This window comes from Pinus tabuliformis, chromosome 4_2 (assembly GCF_031772625.1).
Source record: "Pinus tabuliformis cultivar Carrire ecotype Pingquan chromosome 4_2, CPIR1, whole genome shotgun sequence".
NCBI lineage: Eukaryota > Viridiplantae > Streptophyta > Pinopsida > Pinales > Pinaceae > Pinus > Pinus tabuliformis.
In genome coordinates this window covers 683,296,436-683,315,752 of record NC_142304.1, presented here as the reverse complement: position 1 = coordinate 683,315,752, position 19,317 = coordinate 683,296,436, and the positions used below count along the sequence as shown (strand labels likewise).

The following is a 19,317-nucleotide window of genomic DNA, read 5'->3' as shown; positions in this document are numbered from 1 at the left end:
AAAGAGAATTGTATAATGGATTTTGGATAAAAACCCATTTTAGAGTTCTTTTTCTGAAATATCCAACTATATAAATAACTGTGGAAACCTCTAATCACTTATAACAATCATGATACAGAGTATATACAGCATCTCAGCATAAATGCTGGAAGATGATTGATGTTAAAGCTATGATGCAGAGATTGCAATGTCCAAGCATTTGTCCAGCTCACCTCTCGGCTCCAACTCTTCCTAGTTGACAACTCCCAAGTTGACACTGCATTGTTCTTCCTGAATGGAAGCTCCTTGATGGAGGAACCACTACTAATGTCTGATTTTGATAAAGGTTTATCTGAAGTTAGAGAGTTTCCTCTGCAAGTGGTCAAGACTCACAACAACCCACTGACAATGGGGAATTGCAGACCAATTAGACCAGTCATCCACATCTCCAGATTTACGACTTGCGGCCAGTCCCATCAATCTATGCCTAGGTGTTGGGCATGGAATCCCCCCAAGGCACGTTTTGGGGCTTAAAGCCCAAGTTTTGACCAAATCTTTTTGTAAAAGCTTCGCGAATTGTGGGCGCGAAGTGCGAAATTATGATAGAGTCACAGGGTTGTTCGCCCTTGTTTTGTAATGTAATGTCGGCTTAATAGACCTACCCATGGTCTGCAGACCATGGGATTGTATAAATAGAGCGAGGCTCTAAGTGTAGAAAGGGAAGCATAAGAGGATGAGAAGTCTAAGTGATTGAGAAAAAGTGTAAAGTCTGTCTTTGGGTCGTAGAGTAGGGGAAGGCTCTGTAGCTGAGTGCGCAGAGGCCTAGTAGTCTGCAGCTGAGTGCGCAGGGTAAGTCGAGTCTATAACCGTTGGAAAAATCAATAAAGAGAAGTTTACCATACTTCTTTTAATATATGATTGGGTATAATTTGCAAGTATACTGTTTATTTGCTGCGTGAACTTATATGAATGTTTTGTATAACTAATTATAATGTAAGACATCCAAGTACGCGAAGGTAATTAATAGCTATATGAGGATAAGTAAGATCTCGGGTATTAGTGAAAAGCGCGGCTCTAGTAGCGTAGAAGCTCCACAACCCCTCGTTAGGGCTGCGCGAAGGCAGTGCATCAGGGCGTGAGGAACAGGGAAGTGCGCGAAGTGACCTGCATGCAGGGACAAACAGTGGGACCAGTCGAACCTCTTAGACATCTCAAGGGTGCGGAAACTTGGTTATAGCACCCTCCCATACTACTTCAAGTGAGACCTTAGTCTGCGCTCCGCAGACTGTTGCCAAAAGGGCCAGTAGTACATGGATTTGTTTGGCTAAGTAACTCCGAACCTGGGTCAGGCCCCAACAAGCCAACAAATGGTTCTGTTGCCGGGACTAAGATCTGCATAGAGATGTTTGATGTTGTATCACTAGAATCCGAAAAAGAAAGGAATTGAAGATTGGTTAGGCAGGAAGATTCACGAATTTGCGGTGCAGGAAAACAAGAATCCGCAACTATCAAAGGAAGAGTGGTTAGACTGCTACTTATATACAGAGATCCATGAAATTTTCTTCGCATCCTTCCCCACTGAGTTATACAAGTGGATAGTGAAGCTAGCAGATAGCCAAGGAAGGTGTAAACTCGACAGACCTATTGTGTGGACTCCAGAATTGGTGCGCAGACTGGAAGTATCGGAAGATAAGATCATGCGCGTTGTCGATCACTGGCTCGATCGAATCATAGGAGGATTCATCACTGAATTCACGGTAGATACTTCAGTCAATTATAGCGAGGTAGAACGATGCTTCCTCAAAGGACCACGAGGTAAGTATGTTAAATCTTTGAACACTTGGATTAAAATTCTACTGTGTGAAAAACAAGTTATGTGAATAAATTGATGTTTGGGGCTACGCGAAGTGGGAGAATCTACAGAAACAAAGGTAGCACAGAACTAGAAACTAGCCCCTTGATTTCACCTCCGCGAGGGGGCGAGGAAGAGCTCGTGAAGGTCTCGCCAAGAAGTGCGATCAATCTGATAAGGCAGAGAATTCCACGCATACCACCCCCACCCACACCACTGCCAGTTTCACCGTCTTCACCCCCATCTTCACCCATACCACCTCCGCCACCACCGCGAAGTAGTATGGCAAGCGCGATAAAGCTACCAGTGTTTAAGGGAGTAGGGAATGAAGATCCAGACCAGTTTTGGTTCGTGATAAAAGTTGTATGGGAAGCATAGGGAGTCACAAATGACAATATAAAGAAGGCAATGTTGGTCAGTGCTCTGCAGGATCGCGCACTGACTTAGTACATTAAGAATTCCAATGACAATTCGAATGCGGGGATTGCGGATATCCAAGCTGCGCTAAACAAAGAATTTAGCAAGCCAAATTCAAAGGCATAGTCGATCATTGGGTTCAAGGAAATCACAATGCTACCAGGCGAGACCCCATGGGAGTTGGATCAAAGACTGAAGTGCACAATTCACGAAGCGAACATGACGTTAACAAATGGGCAACACCGCGAATGGTTTGTAGCATCATTAACGCCGCATCTATGGAACGCGTTGTCACAATAGAGGCTAAGCACTCAGGTCGAGGCCTTGGAGGTCGCAATGAGATTGCATGAGACTCTGATACAAGATCCCAACTTGGGGGTTCATCAGATTCACGCGTAGTTGAAAAACTTGTGCCTTGAGATGCAGAGTTTGAAACAAGATAGGAAACCAACCCAGAGATGCACGATGAGGTATGGTGAGTAAAATGCAAAGGCTAGGGGCACGACAAGGACCACTGCACAGTGTTCACGAATTACCTTGCGGGAGGAGGGCCAAAGCCACTGAGATTGGAGGCATAAGTAGGACCAACCGCGGCCCCTGCACTATGGTGTGTGATTTTTCGGATAAGAGGAAAGCATGCTACAGATAACTGCAATCTATTAAAGAAGTATACGTAGAATTCACATCAGTTGTTCTGTAATTTATGTAGGTCAGTGGGACATGATGAGCACACCTGTAGAAGTTATGAGCTGATGATGGATCGAAATCATACCTACAGAGTTTAGGTCGAAACATGGCCCCTCGATCAAAGAGTAGGAATGGCGCACACCGGATTTCAGGGGTGCAGACGAGGTCGAGGTGGAGGGGGACCAGGAAGAGGTCGTAGATAGCTGATATGTTACAATTGCGGAGGGCTAGGGCAATATGCCCATGATTGTACGAATCCAACGCAACCATCATGCCCTTATTGTACATTGTTTGATCATGAGACGGAGGATTGTCCCAGACTGATAGCGAGATTGCACGATAAAGGAGCACTCCAACCTCCCCTAACTCAGAACCTGCAAATGATGAGGTCTGAGTCGTGCAAGAAAGACCCTAATGTAAATATCATGCTCCAAAGTGGAATTACAATAGGGGATGACAAAGGCAAGCAACTTGACGAAAGTACCTGGGTTTGCAAGGCTCCAATGAAGGAACTAGAATTTGATTTGTAGCGCGTTAAGGAGACCTTCATGGAAGCTAAGAGGAGCTTCACTGATGCCTCCACTTCAGGAAGTAAAGACAAACTGGAGTAGGAAATGGACCCATCGATGCTCACTACGTTCTTGGAGACATGCATGAAGTTGCTGCGCGATAGCAAGGTTGTAAAGCAGCTGCAAGAACTCATAACTAGATGCACTGGGACTTCACCAGGAGAACCGCACATAGTCTGGAAGCTCGGGAAGCACACGACGAAAACATGAAGGGAGATGAGATTGATTGTGCAAATTGGGGAATATGAGATGGACCAAGTGATCCTGGATCTAGGATCGGATGCGAACGTCTTGCCAAAGCAGACATGGGAGCGCATGGGGAGGCCTGCGTTGCAATGGTCTCCTATCCAACTGTGAATGGCGAACCAGCAAAATATCCTACCTATGGGGAAATTGCAGGGAATCACAGTAGATATTGAGGGCGCAAGCGCGCTAACAAATTTCGAAGTAATAGAGATTGTTGATGACAACAATCCCTACCTTGCGCTATTGGGAATAGATTGGGCCACTGACATGAATAGAGTGATAAATCTAAAGAAGCGCAATATGATCTTTGAGAAAAATTCTCTGCGCGTAGTGGTACCTTTAGACCGTTTAAAAGGATCGCGCTACATGGAGCCAGTGCTCAACTACGACAGCGACGACGATCTGGACTACATCTACAAGATAACCGCGCGGGAGCAAGACTAGGTAAATCCAACTGTGGATGGCTGAATCTCATGGGAGCGCGAAAGCTCCTGTGTTGTAGCTCTAATACCACTTGTTATAGCTCCGATACCACTTTTTATAGCTCTGATACCACTTGTTATAGATCTAACCCAGAAAATATTATAGATCTGATATGAAAATATAAGATAATGAAAATAAACCCAGAAATAATATAAAATGATTCTTTGTTGATCAAACCCTTAAGGTAGGGCAACACCATACATTCACTCCTTAAGGAAGGAGAACACTCCACAAGCCATATGCCTGTTCATACAATATTCCTTCACTCTATCTCCACATGGAGTCTCTAGCCTCTATATAGGCCTCATACATACAATACCATGGGTCATTACCATGGTTCCCTCATACCATCAACTAATACCATGGGCCCATTACATTATTATTAACTACTTGTGGTCCCTTACATGACATGGGTTAACCACCTTATTTATTACTATGTCCCATCCCATTATTACATTATTACCTTGGGTACCTCCCTTGGTACCCCATATTATCCCCCCTAGGTATATAACATTCCACCCCCCTAAGCATGTTTCGTCCCCGAAACATGGGAAGAACATAAATAACAAGATCTACTCAAAAGAGTAGTCCACTGGTACCATGCACATGCATCAAGCCATCCAAGAGAAAGGTGAACCCTCGATCTCGCTGGTGCCTCGCTTGCTTGAGATGGAAGTTGACCGTGGCAGCTCTTCTGTGTTGATGTGTAGTGGGTGGATCTTCTCTCCTCGCTATCCGTCATGTGACTACTTGGTTTCCATCTTGATGGTTGTCTTGCGGGGTGATGTGGGTGATGATATGTTGAAGTTTTAACCCACGATGTCTTTTTCTTTAATTCACCCTGTTGTGGTGCCTGTTGTGGTGTCTTCTTTTCCAATATGACTTCAACCACTGAACCCTCATCAGATGTGTCAGCACCTGTTACATTTTCGGCTTCAGCCTCTATTTGTGTTTGATTGTCGACCATCAACTGCTCATCATCTGATATGTCAGTCCCTGTAACATCTTCTGCTTCAACCTCCTTGGACTCTACTTGCTTATTAATGGAAATATCCTGTAATGTAATTTTCTTCTTTTTATACCAGAGCTTCAGGAATTTCTTCTGCACATTAATATTTATAGTACCCACTAATTCCATCCAAGGGTATCCCAAAACAACATCCACATTATCCATATCTGAAGCATAAAAATCACCATGAAACACATACTTATCCATAGAAAGTTTCAAATCCTTATAAATTTGAACATCCTTATCATCAACCTGTGTATTTTCAATATGTTTTGCTGGGACTTGCAATTTTTTTGCCAAATTAACATTGATAAAATTATGTTTACCACTAGGATTGATAGAAACAATGATCTTCTCTTTCTGAATCAATCAATGAACCTGCAATAAGGATATACCAGTAGGAAATAGCCCCACATGTTTCTCTTTATCTTGTTTTCTGGCATGAGACCATTTGTCCATAAAGAGTTTTTCAAATTCTTTATTCGACAAGTTGTCCAACTGTTTGATGCCAAGTGAGTTCCACCATTTGTCAGCCTCTTCTGTCAAATTAAGCCGTACTATAGCTTTCCAACATATCCCATATTTGGACTTTATTCTTTGTATGAATTCTTCAATAGTAGGACCATTATCTTTTCCTGTAAAACATAGAGTCGCCATGAAGAGGGTTTTGAAAAAATTCATTTACTTGGAGAAAATTTGAAATTGTCACAGTTCTGTTAATATTGCTCAGAATCCCTATTATGACCTGTTTTTGGAAATGGAACAACCATTCTGCATCTGCCCATGTGATAGAAATCCTGATCCAGGCACTAGAATTTCAAATCTATGCTGCAACTCTCCCATCGTCACCCAAAATTTCTGAAAAAAGAGCTGATTTTAAATCAGCGATATCTCCCTCATCCAGACTCTGATTCGACTGATTTTTTTTTGAAATTGGGTAATTTTTCTCAAACAATCCAGATCTACAATTAGATTTTGCAGATCTTCCACCAGGACGTCCAGATCTGCGCCGCAAACTCGCTGCCCTGAAAAATTGTCTGCAACCCCACTGATTTTAAATCAGCGATATCTCCTTCATCCGGACTCCGATTCGACCGATTTTTTTTTGAAATTGGGTATTTTTTCACATAGAATCCAGATCTGCAATTAGAATTTACAGATCTTGCACCAAAACTTACAGATCTGATCTGCAAACTCGCCGCCCCCGAAACCTTGCAAAAAATAAAAAAAATTCTCCACGGTTTGCCCAAGAAAGTGCTCTGATACCACTTGTTGTAGATCTAACCCAGAAAATATTATAGATCTAATATGAAAATATAAGATAATGAAAATAAACCCAGAAATAATATAAAATGATTCTTTGTTGATCAAACCCTTAAGGTAGGGCAACACCATACATTCACTCCTTAAGGAAGGAGAACACTCCACAAGCCATATGCCTGTTCATACAATATTCCTTCACTCTATCTCCACATGGAGTCTCTAGCCTCTATATAGGCCTCATACATACAATACCATGGGTCATTACCATGGTTCCCTCATACCATCAACTAATACCATGGGCCCATTACATTATTATTAACTACTTGTGGTCCCTTACATGACATGGGTTAACCACCTTATTTATTACTATGGCCCATCCCATTATTACATTATTACCTTGGGTACCTCCCTTGGTACCCCATATTATCCCCCCTAGGTATATAACATTCCACCCCCCTAAGCATGTTTCGTCCCCGAAACATGGGAATAACATAAATAACAAGATCTACTCAAAAGAGTAGTCCACTGGTACCATGCACATGCATCAAGCCATCTAAGAGAAAGGTGAACCCTCGATCTCGCTGGTGCCTCGCTTGCTTGAGATGGAAGTTGACCGTGGCAGCTCTTCTGTGTTGATGTGTAGTGGGTGGATCTTCTCTCCTCGCTATCCGTCATGTGACTACTTGGTTTCCATCTTGATGGTTGTCTTGCGGGGTGATGTGGGTGATGATATGTTGAAGTTTTAACCCACGATGTCTTTTTCTTTAATTCACCCCGCTGTGGTGCCTGTTGTGGTGTCTTCTTTTCCAATATGACTTCAACCACTGAACCCTCATCAGACGTGTCAGCACCTGTTACCTTTTCGGCTTCAGCCTCTATTTGTGTTTGATTGTCGACCATCAACTGCTCATCATCTGATATGTCAGTCCCTGTAACATCTTCTGCTTCAACCTCCTTGGACTCTACTTGCTTATTAATGGAAATATCCTGTAATGTAATTTTCTTCTTTTTATACCAGAGCTTCAGGAATTTCTTCTGCACATTAATATTTATAGTACCCACTAATTTCATCCAAGGGTATCCCAAAACAACATCCACGTTATCCATATCTGAAGCATAAAAATCACCATGAAACACATACTTATCCATAGAAAGTTTCAAATCCTTATAAATTTGAACATCCTTATCATCAACCTGTGTATTTTCAATATGTTTTGCTGGGACTTGCAATTTTTTTGCCAAATTAACATTGATAAAATTATGTTTACCACTAGGATTGATAGAAACAATGATCTTCTCTTTCTGAATCAATCCATGAACCTGCAATAAGGATATACCAGTAGGAAATAGCCCCACATGTTTCTCTTTATCTTGTTTTCTGGCATGAGACCATTTGTCCATAAAGAGTTTTTCAAATTCTTTATCCGACAAGTTGTCCAACTGTTTGATGCCAAGTGAGTTCCACCATTTGTCAGCCTCTTTTGTCAAATTAAGCCGTACTATAGCTTTCCAACATATCCCATATTTGGACTTTATTCTTTGTATGAATTCTTCAATAGTAGGACCATTATCTTTTCCTGTAAAACATAGAGTCGCCATGAAGAGGGTTTTGAAAAAATTCATTTACTTGGAGAAAATTTGAAATTGTCACAGTTCTGTTAATATTGATCAGAATCCCTATTATGACCTGTTTTTGGAAATGGGACAACCATTCTGAATCTGCCCATGTGATAGAAATCCTGATCCAGGCACTAGAATTTCAAATCTATGCTGCACTCTCCCATCGTCACCCAAAATTTCTGAAAAAAGAGCTGATTCTAAATCAGCGATATCTCCCTCATCCGGACTCCGATTCGACTGATTTTTTTTTTGAAATTGGGTAATTTTTCTCAAAAAATCCAGATCTACAATTAGATTTTGCAGATCTTCCACCAGGATGTCTAGATCTACGCCGCAAACTCGCTGCCCTGAAAAATTGTCAGCAACCCCACTGATTTTAAATCAGCAATATCTCCTTCATCCGGACTCCGATTCGACCGATTTTTTTTTGAAATCGGGTATTTTTTCACATAGAATCCAGATCTGCAATTAGAATTTACAGATCTTGCACCAAAACTTACAGATCTGATCTGCAAACTCGTCGCCCCCGAAACCTTGCAAAAAATAAAAAAAAAATCTCCACAGTTTGCCCAAGAAAGTGCTCTGATACCACTTGTTGTAGATCTAACCCAGAAAATATTATAGATCTGATATGAAAATATAAGATAATGCAAATAAACCTAGAAATAATATAAAATGATTCTTTATTGATCAAACCCTTAAGGTAGGGCAACACCATACATTCACTCCTTAAGGAAGGAGAACACTCCACAAACCATATGCCTGTTCATACAATATTCCTTCACTCTATCTCCACATGGAGTCTCTAGCCTCTATATAGGCCTCATACATACAATACCATGGGTCATTACCATGGTTCCCTCATACCATCAACTAATACCATGGGCCCATTACATTATTATTAACTACTTGTGGTCTCTTACATGACATGGGTTAACCACCTTATTTATTACTATGGCCCATCCCATTATTACATTATTACCTTGGGTACCTCCCTTGGTACCCCATATTATCCCCCCTAGGTATATAACATCCTGCACATCAGATTCTGACAAGGAGATAGAACAATGGAAAAACCAGTCACACGAGGTAACCACGATCAACTGTAACATGATGACGAGGTCGCTACGTTGCGTAGCAACAGAGGTAAGAGCTATGCCTACGTATGATAGGTTAAGCAAGGTGGATGACTTCCTGAACAAATTTGAAAGAGAGGTGCCGAAACAACAGCACTTTGACGCTCTGAAATGGGTACTGCGAGCTACGCCCGCAAGATGGTGGGGTATACACCAAAGAAATTTTGAGGACTGGCGCGAATGCAGAAGAATGATGCGCACACAGTTTGGGAAGCCTCCGATGCGATTAATAGACAAGATTGTTGGACGAAACAACCCGCACAACCACCTATCCAAGTGGATATAGGCATATGGTGCAAAACCTACATGAATGCACATAGTCCTCATGGTAGGAGACACGATTAGTAAGCAGGTGTGAGTAAGGCAATGGCGCGAACAACCCCTCTGGTTGGGACCATGAAGTATGGAAAGACCAAGTGCACAGAAGGATATCCACGTAGAAGCCTTTAACAAAATACACAAAGCGCTGAACAAGGTCCACAATGCAAAGTGGACTAACTGGGACCTACGCGTACCAGCGGTTCTATGGGCTTATAGGATCGCGTGCAAGAACCTGACCATGCAGGTACTGCCAAGAATGGAGTATAAGGCAAATGCTATAAGCCCTATAGTACATGAAAAGCTTAGACCGCACATGATAGCGTCAGTAGATATGACGGTTCGTGGAACTTTGGAAGAAGAAATCCAACAGGGAAATTCTAGGCTCCAAGAACTTAAAGAAGAAAGGTCACAATTAAGAAAGAAAAGTGCTTTGGTAGACGCGGAAGTCAAGAAGCTGGAGGACGAGATAAAGGAATATTTTCTCGGTAAAAAGACCACGGTGATAAGGCAGGATGCGCATGATCATGATGACAAGTTTGAGGCCTATCACCGCGAATTGATTAGTTTGATGCCTTGGCTTGGACCGCACATTACTAAGTGAATCGACCAGGGTAGCGTGTTGCAGATGATAAAGTGCGCGATGCCACCTGTAACAATAAAAGGTGGGTATTTTCCAGGAAACGTGATGGATGACAGGATGAAACTTTACACAGGTGGTGCGACCACCTGACTAGCCGAGGGAAGTACAGTCTTAGCACTCCAGGTAGTTGAAAGGAAGCACAGGACTATAAACTACTCTGCCCGGGAGCTGCGTGCAGAAGCAAAGAGTCACAAGGTCTGTGACCGCGCACGGGGGGTTGTGCTACAGCGCAGGTTGGCTAGAAATTGATCGTTGAAGTCACTATTCACTTTCACCTTGAGATCTCGCACCTCATGAAGCCCAAGAAAAACACTACGACAGGGATTACAAAATTAGAGCCGCGAAAGTGGTTGCGCGGAGTGGAAAAGGCCAGGCTACTTAACCTGATCTGGGTGCCGCATTTCCACCACACCCCAATAACAATTTTCATCATCAGGCAGCTGCTCTGCCTAGTGCATGATGGGTGTTTGTGGCTAGAGGATCCCATCCCCATCATGGCAAACTTGATTCACCACATTTCCTGGCTTCCATGCAAAGGAGAGGACCATGCAGACATCTCGGAAGGGAAGAGCAGTGACTTGGCCATCGCGGAGGCCATGAAGAAGAAATGCAAGCTGACAAAGAAGAAAATGGGCTACGCCATATCCAACATCAACGATAAAGTAGTGAGAGTGGCAAACCAAATACTGGCTGGTAAGGTTATGCGCAAGTTCCACATGGACGAGGTACCCTCGCTGGTGGTAGCACTTGCTGCATAGTGCACGGAGGGGGTCTAGTTTAACTAGTCCGAGTTCCTCTGCAAGGGATTCTTGGAGAATTTCTGCGAAGCTCAGGAATAGGGCAAAATGTTCCAATATGCTTGGCTTCTGCTATCCATAATACTCGTGGTAGGGGAATTGCCAGAAGATAGTCAATTCCCCACAATTGACAGGGATTTTCCAGATGCTGCGAAGTACACTTCGCTCTGGGCCATAAAGGATGCAAATAGGATCCGCGACAGTAAGATATTTTGGGTGTTCATGGAGATGAACCTTAGAATGGGGATCAACTGCAAGCCGTGGTTGTCGCCCATTGTCTACAATAGCTTGTAGAGTTTTGAAGAATTTAAAGCGGAAATCCATAGCATATACATCAGAGCGCGCAAAGACCCGGCCAAACAATGGAGAAAGCTACCCTTTGTAGCCACGGACAATGTCATATTTAACGTATTGGAGACATGGCCGCTGGAGTGGCACGCTCCAAACATCACAGAGATAGAGAAGTCAGCGACACAGAGAAAGAAAGAAGAGGCCAAACTACGCACTTCACAGTTGGCAGAAAAGAGAAGGAAGGAGGCAGCAGTAGCATAAGCGTGGGTGGTGTAGGATGCTGCACAGACCATAACTGAACAAGAAAAGGCCGCAACAGCAGTAGTGCAAGAGGCAGCCATGAAGGTGCACGAGGGCCAAACGTCGCCTTCGCATGGGTAGGAAGTAGAGGAAGAAGAGGGAGGCGCGGACCTGCAAACCGCGTCAACATAGTTGAAGTGCCAGCACCCGATCGAGCGGACAGGGCCGTGCAAGAAGGTCAAGGCATCAAAGTTGTCTATTGACCCGATCACCCTAACCGAGGGTGATCTGCATGACATCGGCGAGACAGTGCGCGATGTCACCTCCGAGGCCCTCCAAAATTTTATGCAGGAGAACCAGATTGTGTTGGGGGCCCTCAGAGCACAGCTGCAGGAGTTGCAGGTGTGCCCTCCTCCGGCTGGTACCCTTTTGACTAGCCTCGCAGTCAGAACAACAACAACAAAACAGATGTTGCACGCTCGAGTGACGAATACTATAGTGCTACCAGAAGGGGCACTAGTGACAACAAATGAGGCCAACAAGCCTACGGTTAGCACACTAAAGGGTCTTGGCATCAACATGGCTGCACTCCTGCGAGAGACCTTATACGTTCTGTAGGATGGGATAGCTGCAGAATTGCAGGCTAGGGAGAGTCGTGCACTACAAGTCCTCAGCGAGCAAAAAATCAACATGGAATAGTTGAGCTTGTAGCGCGATGAAGTGGTGTCATAGAATCGACAGCTAGTATAGGTACTAGATGAAGCTTGCCAAAGCGTCCTGGAGCTGGCCATCCTAGCAGACACACTAGCAGAGGCGCGCATCCACAGGCTAGCAGTAGGGGTGCACGAGGCGCGGGAGGAAATGACAAAGGTTCAGTTAGAGCTGAACCTTCAGATCGCCAAGCTGCAGTTAAAGGCGCAACCATCCACCCCTCCGAAAGTCAGAGAACAATGCACTAGCGCTATTACAACGGGACTGGACAAGATTGGCAATGCAGTGCGAGACTACACCAGCATGTTGGAAGAGTCATTTGAGGTCCTCACAAATTTGCAGGAGGACCCCAACATCCAGCACTTACAGACAAAGGCGCAAGAACTCCAACATCAGTATGATAGTGTCAAAGGAATTTTGCAAACACTGGCCGTCACTCAGAGGCTCGCATGGATGCAATAGGCCAAAGTGCTGAAAGAACAGGTGGACGCGGCATGACACAAGGAAGCAGTCCTGAAGACGCATGTTCAGCCTTGGATCGACAAGGCCTTCACCATCAAAACAGAAATTGAAGGCAAGCTCGCACACATGCAGGGGATACAGGCACAGATGCAGAGAAGCACTTCTGACATCGCGGTCTCGGAACAACACATGCAGCAGATCCAGCAGGCAGCAGCTCAGTGTATTGTCGACCTTGCAGCAGTTCGAGCAGAGTTGGAAGGACTCCATGCAAAGATCACCACGTCAACAGAGTGACTCGAGGGCGAGTCATGATGTTTGTGTTGGGGGCCTGTTGGGCATGGAATCCCCCAAGGTACGTTTTGGGCCTTAAAGCCCAAGTTTTGACCAAATCTTTTTGTAAAAGCTCCACAAACTGTGGGCGCGGAGCGCAAAATAATGAAAGAGTCACAGGGTTGTCCGCCCTGTAACGTAATGTCGGCTTAATAGACCTACCCATGGTCCGCGGACCATGGGATTGTATAAATAGAGCGAGGCTCTAAGTGTAGAAAGGGAAGCACAAGAGGATGAGAAGTCTAAGTGATTGAGAAAAAGTGTAAAGTGTGTCTTTGGGTCATAGAGTAAGGGAAGGCTCTGTAACTTAGTGCACATAGGCCTAGTAGTCCGCAGCTGAGTGCATGGACCCCTACAATTGAGTGCGCAAGGCAGCTCGAGTTTGTAACCATTGGAAGAATCAATAAAGAGAAGTTTACCATATTTTTGTGCATCTTTTCCTGTTTTAATATATGACTAGGTATAATTTGCAAGTGTGCTATTTATTTGTTGCGCGAACTTATATGAATGTTATATATAACTAATTATAACGTAAGACATCCAAGTACGCGAAGGTAATTAACTGGTATAGGAGGATAAGTAAGACCTTGGGTAATAGCATAGAGCGCGACTCTAGTAGCGTGGAAGCTCCATAACCCTTGGTTAGGGTTGCACAAAGGCAGTGTATAAGGGCGTGAGGAAGTGCGCGAAGTGACCTATGCGTAGGGACAAACAATGGAACCAATCGAGCCTCTCAGACATCTCAAGGATGCAGAAACCTAGTTCTAGCACCCTCTTATACTACTTCGGGTGAGACCTCAGTCCGCGCTCCATGGACTATCGCTGAAAGGGCCAGTAGTACAGGGATTTGTTTGGCTAATTAACTTTGAACTTGGGTCAGGCCCCAATAAGCCAACACTAGGAGAAGGCCTTGGGAAAAGCCCAATTGACCTATTGACCTCTGCATTGGTTTCCCCTGTTGGGCTTAGGATGCCAAGTGATGGAATGGGAGTACTCTGGTAGGAATTCCATACTTGTTCCTCAAAATCCAAATTACTGGTTGGGGACACTGGAACCCTAATGGCCTCTTCTTGCATGGTAGAGTAGTCCTCCATTAGAAAAGGATGGTTCAAAAGCTCTATACTGGTCCATCTCTTCTTGGCATCTCTCCGAAAACATTTCTCTAGGAAATCCTGGATCTGAGGTGAAAGCGATACAGGCAACTCTAGTAACTCTTGTGCGCATCCAATCTTATACATCACAGTAAGGGAATTGGAAACATTGCTCCATGTAGGCCTGCCAGTGGCCATCTCTAGTATAGTACAACCGAGAGACCAAATATCAAAAGTAGGTCCCTGCTCCACTTGGTTCACTGCCTTGGAGCCATCCACAGAGGAGTCCCCCTTAATTGCAGTGTCTCCTGGCCCTCCTTATCCCCAAGCCTCTTGGCAAAACCAAAGTCAGCGAGCTTCACACCATTGACACCCACAAGAACATTCTTTCCCTTGATATCACAATGCACAATCCCCTGCCTGTGGAGGTAATCGATCCCATGTAGGATGCCATGAGTGTAGGCTCTGATCACGTATTCATTGAGCTGACCACCAAACTTAACCAGCAAATCCCCCACACTACCACCCAGAATGTACTCCATGAATAAATTATGTGTCCCCACACCATTCACGACGTTGTAATTGTGCCCCAGGCAGCGAACAATGTATGGAGAATTCATACACTGCAAAATCTTGTATTCATTATCCAATGCCCAACTGTAACTAGCTGTGGATGTTACTGCAAAGATGTGGTCATTAGCGTTGTTCTTGGCGAGGCTTACTGTACCATGAGCTCCGACCCCAATAATGGTGCCCCTCACCCATCCCTCCTCGACTTGAGTCTCCATTCCCGCCTAACTCAACAATACACAAGATGAATGTTTGTGTTTTGAATCGTGCAGACCCTCCAGCATGTCGTGGTAAGGTTATAGAGGGTATCTGAGAAAATGGCGGGCTCACAAAGCGACATTCAGACGCTGGCGTTTCTTTTCAAATTAGCCACCGACTTTTAGCTTTCTTGGCCGACTAAGTTCCCTACAACCTGCCTTTGTTTTCTACCTTTATTTGCTCGTCGTTGGTAGAGTTAAAAATAAGTTAGGGCAATTGGCTTGCTTGCATGGCGTTTTAGTAAAGAAGATGTATTGAAAAGCGAAACATTATCCACCGCATAAGTGACAGGAGCCGTTCAAAGGCATTTGGTATGCTAGTGTCGGAGACGGATGCCCAACTCACAACAACAACCCCTACCATATCGACGGGGTCATGAGATCAATGTTTTTATAACCATCAATATACCAAGTTAATTGTAAATTTTGAGATTAATGACATATTTAACAGGTGGTTTGTCTAATTGTTATTGAGAGGTATCAAGTTATTTAAATTATTTGGGGATTACATTTAGATTATGCCATATTAACCTTTAGTATGGTTAGAGTTTTGCCTAAAGACCGTGACCACTTCACTTCGGAGTGCCTTAACAAAACACCTTGTCACCATGTATTGCACCATTTTTCACTATTATTTAAAAAACAAAAAACACATTAATTAATAATAACAATATAATCATTAATCAAATGATCTTAGTTTTAGTGGTTTGGTGAACAACTTGTATCCCCAAAAACTTAGATTCAAACTTTCATAAATATGTTATAACTAAATGCATTTTCTATTAAAATTATTGATTCCCATTTCAATTAAATTAATAATAATCTAATTTTAAAATCACAATTAAACTACGACATTAATATATAACCAAAAAATACATGCTCTATTTCTCTGATAATCTTATAACTTTTTGAAAAAAAGCTCATACTCTCCACCATTAAATCTGTAATTAATTCAGAAAAGTCATATTTATAAATACCCGTTCATTGATCATCCCCTTGTCTGGATCAAAAGTGCTTTTAACGCGCAATTAGAAGCATCTAGAAAGAATCTTGGTTTAGATTCGTCTGATAAGAATACCGAACCACGTGATCTCCGTGCATTAGATGTATCTCAAAAGAATTATGCTTCAGATTCCTTCGGTATTCCACTACTAAATTGGGGAACCCTCCGATGCCTAAATCGAAAAAGTGGAGATTAATGAAAATGAGCTTGCTTTCCAGAGCTACGGGAATAATTTTTTTTTATAATAAATTTTTTTAGTATATATGAATTTTAATTACTAATTTTATTAAATGTTAGAGAAATTAAATTATTTAATTTACAATTTTTTTTTGGAAAAAATTACATTTCAAGATATTTAATTTTTTTGATAGTTGATATATATACATATACGATATATTTTTCGCATTAGATTTAATTATATATATATATATATATATACTTTTTCATTAGTTAAATGATATTTTTGAATGTATAAATATATATAGTTCATATATACATATATATATAGATACACACGATATGTACTTTTTTTGTGACACCTTATGTTGCACAAACATTTACTTTGTTACCAAGTTTTACTTATTACTTCAATCTTTTACTTTGTTTAACATAGACTGTTAAAGAATTAAGGTTGAGAAGCCAAAACATATCTTGTTACTTATTAATTAAGAATTTAAATAGTTTGTCAAAGAACTGAAAGAAACAGTTAATAACTCCTGAGACAGTTACAAACAGTTTCTCATATGTTCCCTCAAAAGGGAAAAGAGGGAGAATCCTAAGGGGTTGGAAAAATACAGAGAAGGGAGCAGAGGAAAAGGAAGCAGGAATTATGCTGCCCAGATTTTCCTTGAGCTAGACGAAAGTAACCAGTGGGAAAACTATGGATTACAGTCGAAATGGTATGTGACTTGAGGCTGGACCGTGGTCCTGATGCCCAAGATACCGGACTGCAATAGATTATTGACTGTCAGGAGTAGGAAGAGCTCGGAGGGGGAATCTGGACGTAATCGCCAGATCCGTGGCTGGGTGGAGAGACCTTCCAAGAAAGGGAAGTACTTACACAGTTATAAACAAAGCAGAAACAGATAAGTAGTACATTATGTGCTTAGTAATCATTAACTGAAAAGGGTTATTATTATTCAATAATGGATAGTTAACATCAGAACTGATTACTAGATATATTCTGTCATTTTATATTGCTAGATATATTCTGTCGTTTTATATTGCTAGTTATATTCTGTCATTTTATATACATCGATGAATAATAATGAAGTAATGCCTATAGCTTTAACTTTTCTAGGAAAATAACCCAAAACCATTTCTGGATAATAATATATCAGTGATTTAGAGAAGTTAAAAAAAGAACAGTCTATGGCCTTTAGAGCGAATACTACATTTATATTCTAAACCATGATAAGCATCTTATAAAGTTAAGAATGCATTAAAATATGCCCGGCAACATAGAATCTGGAATCATAAATTTTTCGACAGTCACGATTAGCAATAGCTCTAAATAGCAGTATCTCTGAATAGCAATATCTTTAATTGTTAAACGCAACAAGAAAGAGAAACTTCATTCATGGAACCATCAATGCAAATTATTTCATTTACAGAATAAGCCTGAGCTTTAATTTGAATTAGACAAAATAATAGATGCAATCTGCAAGGGTTCTTCATTGCTCTCGGTTGAGTTCTGAAGGAACAACTGTGAGCCAACCGCCCAAGCTTACACCTAGGTTTCAAATCATTAAAGACAAGAACCTTTTGACTCATAATAACCAAATCATTAAAGCTGTGAACATTCGACTAAGAAAAACCAGATACAATGATGGAAGTCGACCAACCAAAACAAAAGGAATCCAGATTATAGAACTGTTATAAATATACAGATGCAGATGTAGAATTAAAATAACAAAAAGTGGGATTAAACCCTTAAATGAGTCCATGTCACATCGGTTCATAGAACTGTTCCACTTTTGAATAAATAAAATTAAACCCTTGTCCATTCTTTCATAGCATCTACAGATCTAACACTGGCTTGAGCCTTGGCATGAGGTTTTTCCCTCTAACCCGAGAAACCAAAACTTTAAATGCGACAAGGTGAAACATCTTCACAACCAATTGAAGTCTGAGAGTATCTACTAGGTGGTAAATTCGCCAAAGGGCTTGATGAAAGACCAACCTGTAATAAGAGGACGACAACTGGTGTAAGGGAGACCTTCATACCCTGAACCCTTTCGTAAATACATCTGCCAGAGCCTTACCTGCACTTGCAACAATGTCGGAGTTAAACCTTGAAGCAAAATTGGATTAAACATTTGACATAAGAGAAATATTCAAGTGTTTCATTCTTACCTAAGATGAAGAAATTCTGAACAGAAGGAGGTGATGAGCATCTAGAAACCCTACGACAGCCATTGGTCTCTCACAATAGACAGAATATAACTGAAAGCAACCCTGTAACCGTCCCGAGTCATTACCTCCAAAACACCGCAAATTTCCCAACCTCATCCTCCTTGGGGTGAGCAGACCAACAAATATTTGAGTCACCTGCATGCCAAGAACCGGATGAGCAGAGATGGATTGTTTCATTTTGAAAACAAAAGTTCCAGGAGGGATTTAGCAAACTGAAACTCAAAGTTGCAGTACCTGGATGCCTGCTAGACCCCGTCGGGACGAGGAGATCGAACCAACACCGCCATTTTGCATCGAATCCTCAGTTAAGTTGCAGAGCCAAGCCACAAGTTTCCCTTTTGCATTACCAAATGAAAATTACTTACAGCAAAACCCAAAATCATTCACAGTGATAACCCTGGAGCACGAGAGCCGTTGGATCATCACCTGATCCTACGACGTGAAGTATGCCAGGTACCTCTGTATTCCAGACCCTTCTGTTGAGTCAAATCAGTTAATAAATGACAGAGCTGCAAGTGTCAACCCAAACCTCGATTCACACCTCTGCCTTTAATGAATTTCATTTAACGAGGAAGCATGCCAACAGAGATTACTCCAAGGCGGGATTATATGCGGATATGGAGGACGATGTCTTAAATACACCTTAAACCCATCGCATAACCCAAAGCTAATAATCGTAATATTTGCCACACAGTAAAGTTAAAAGAGTATAAAGTAAAAAAAAAAAATGTGTTAAGATGTTACATTTTCATTAGTTAAATTATATTTTTTAATGTATAAATCAATATAATAACCTGAAAGTCTTTTTGGATACTTGAATTATGTAGACTACACAATATAGATTTGTAATTTCAACAATCTTTGCTAGATTTTAGACTAAATTAACTTTTAAATATACTTGAAAAATCTATGCTAGATTTTAGACTAA

At 42.0% G+C, this 19,317-nt stretch overlaps 1 long non-coding RNA gene and 1 pseudogene across 1 annotated transcript; both read right to left on the bottom strand.

The window, feature by feature from the left end:
* Positions 1-14,401: 14,401 nt before the first annotated feature.
* Positions 14,402-14,932, bottom strand: LOC149171288 (mitogen-activated protein kinase kinase kinase 20 pseudogene; annotated as a pseudogene).
* Positions 14,933-17,809: 2,877 nt separating this feature from the next.
* On the bottom strand, positions 17,810-18,622 carry LOC149171287 (uncharacterized). Its single transcript, XR_016259552.1, has 2 exons — positions 18,330-18,622; positions 17,810-18,238 (listed from the first exon to the last, which is right to left on the bottom strand). It is a non-coding gene; the product is annotated as an uncharacterized LOC149171287 (long non-coding RNA).
* Between the last annotated feature and the right edge of the window lie 695 nt (positions 18,623-19,317).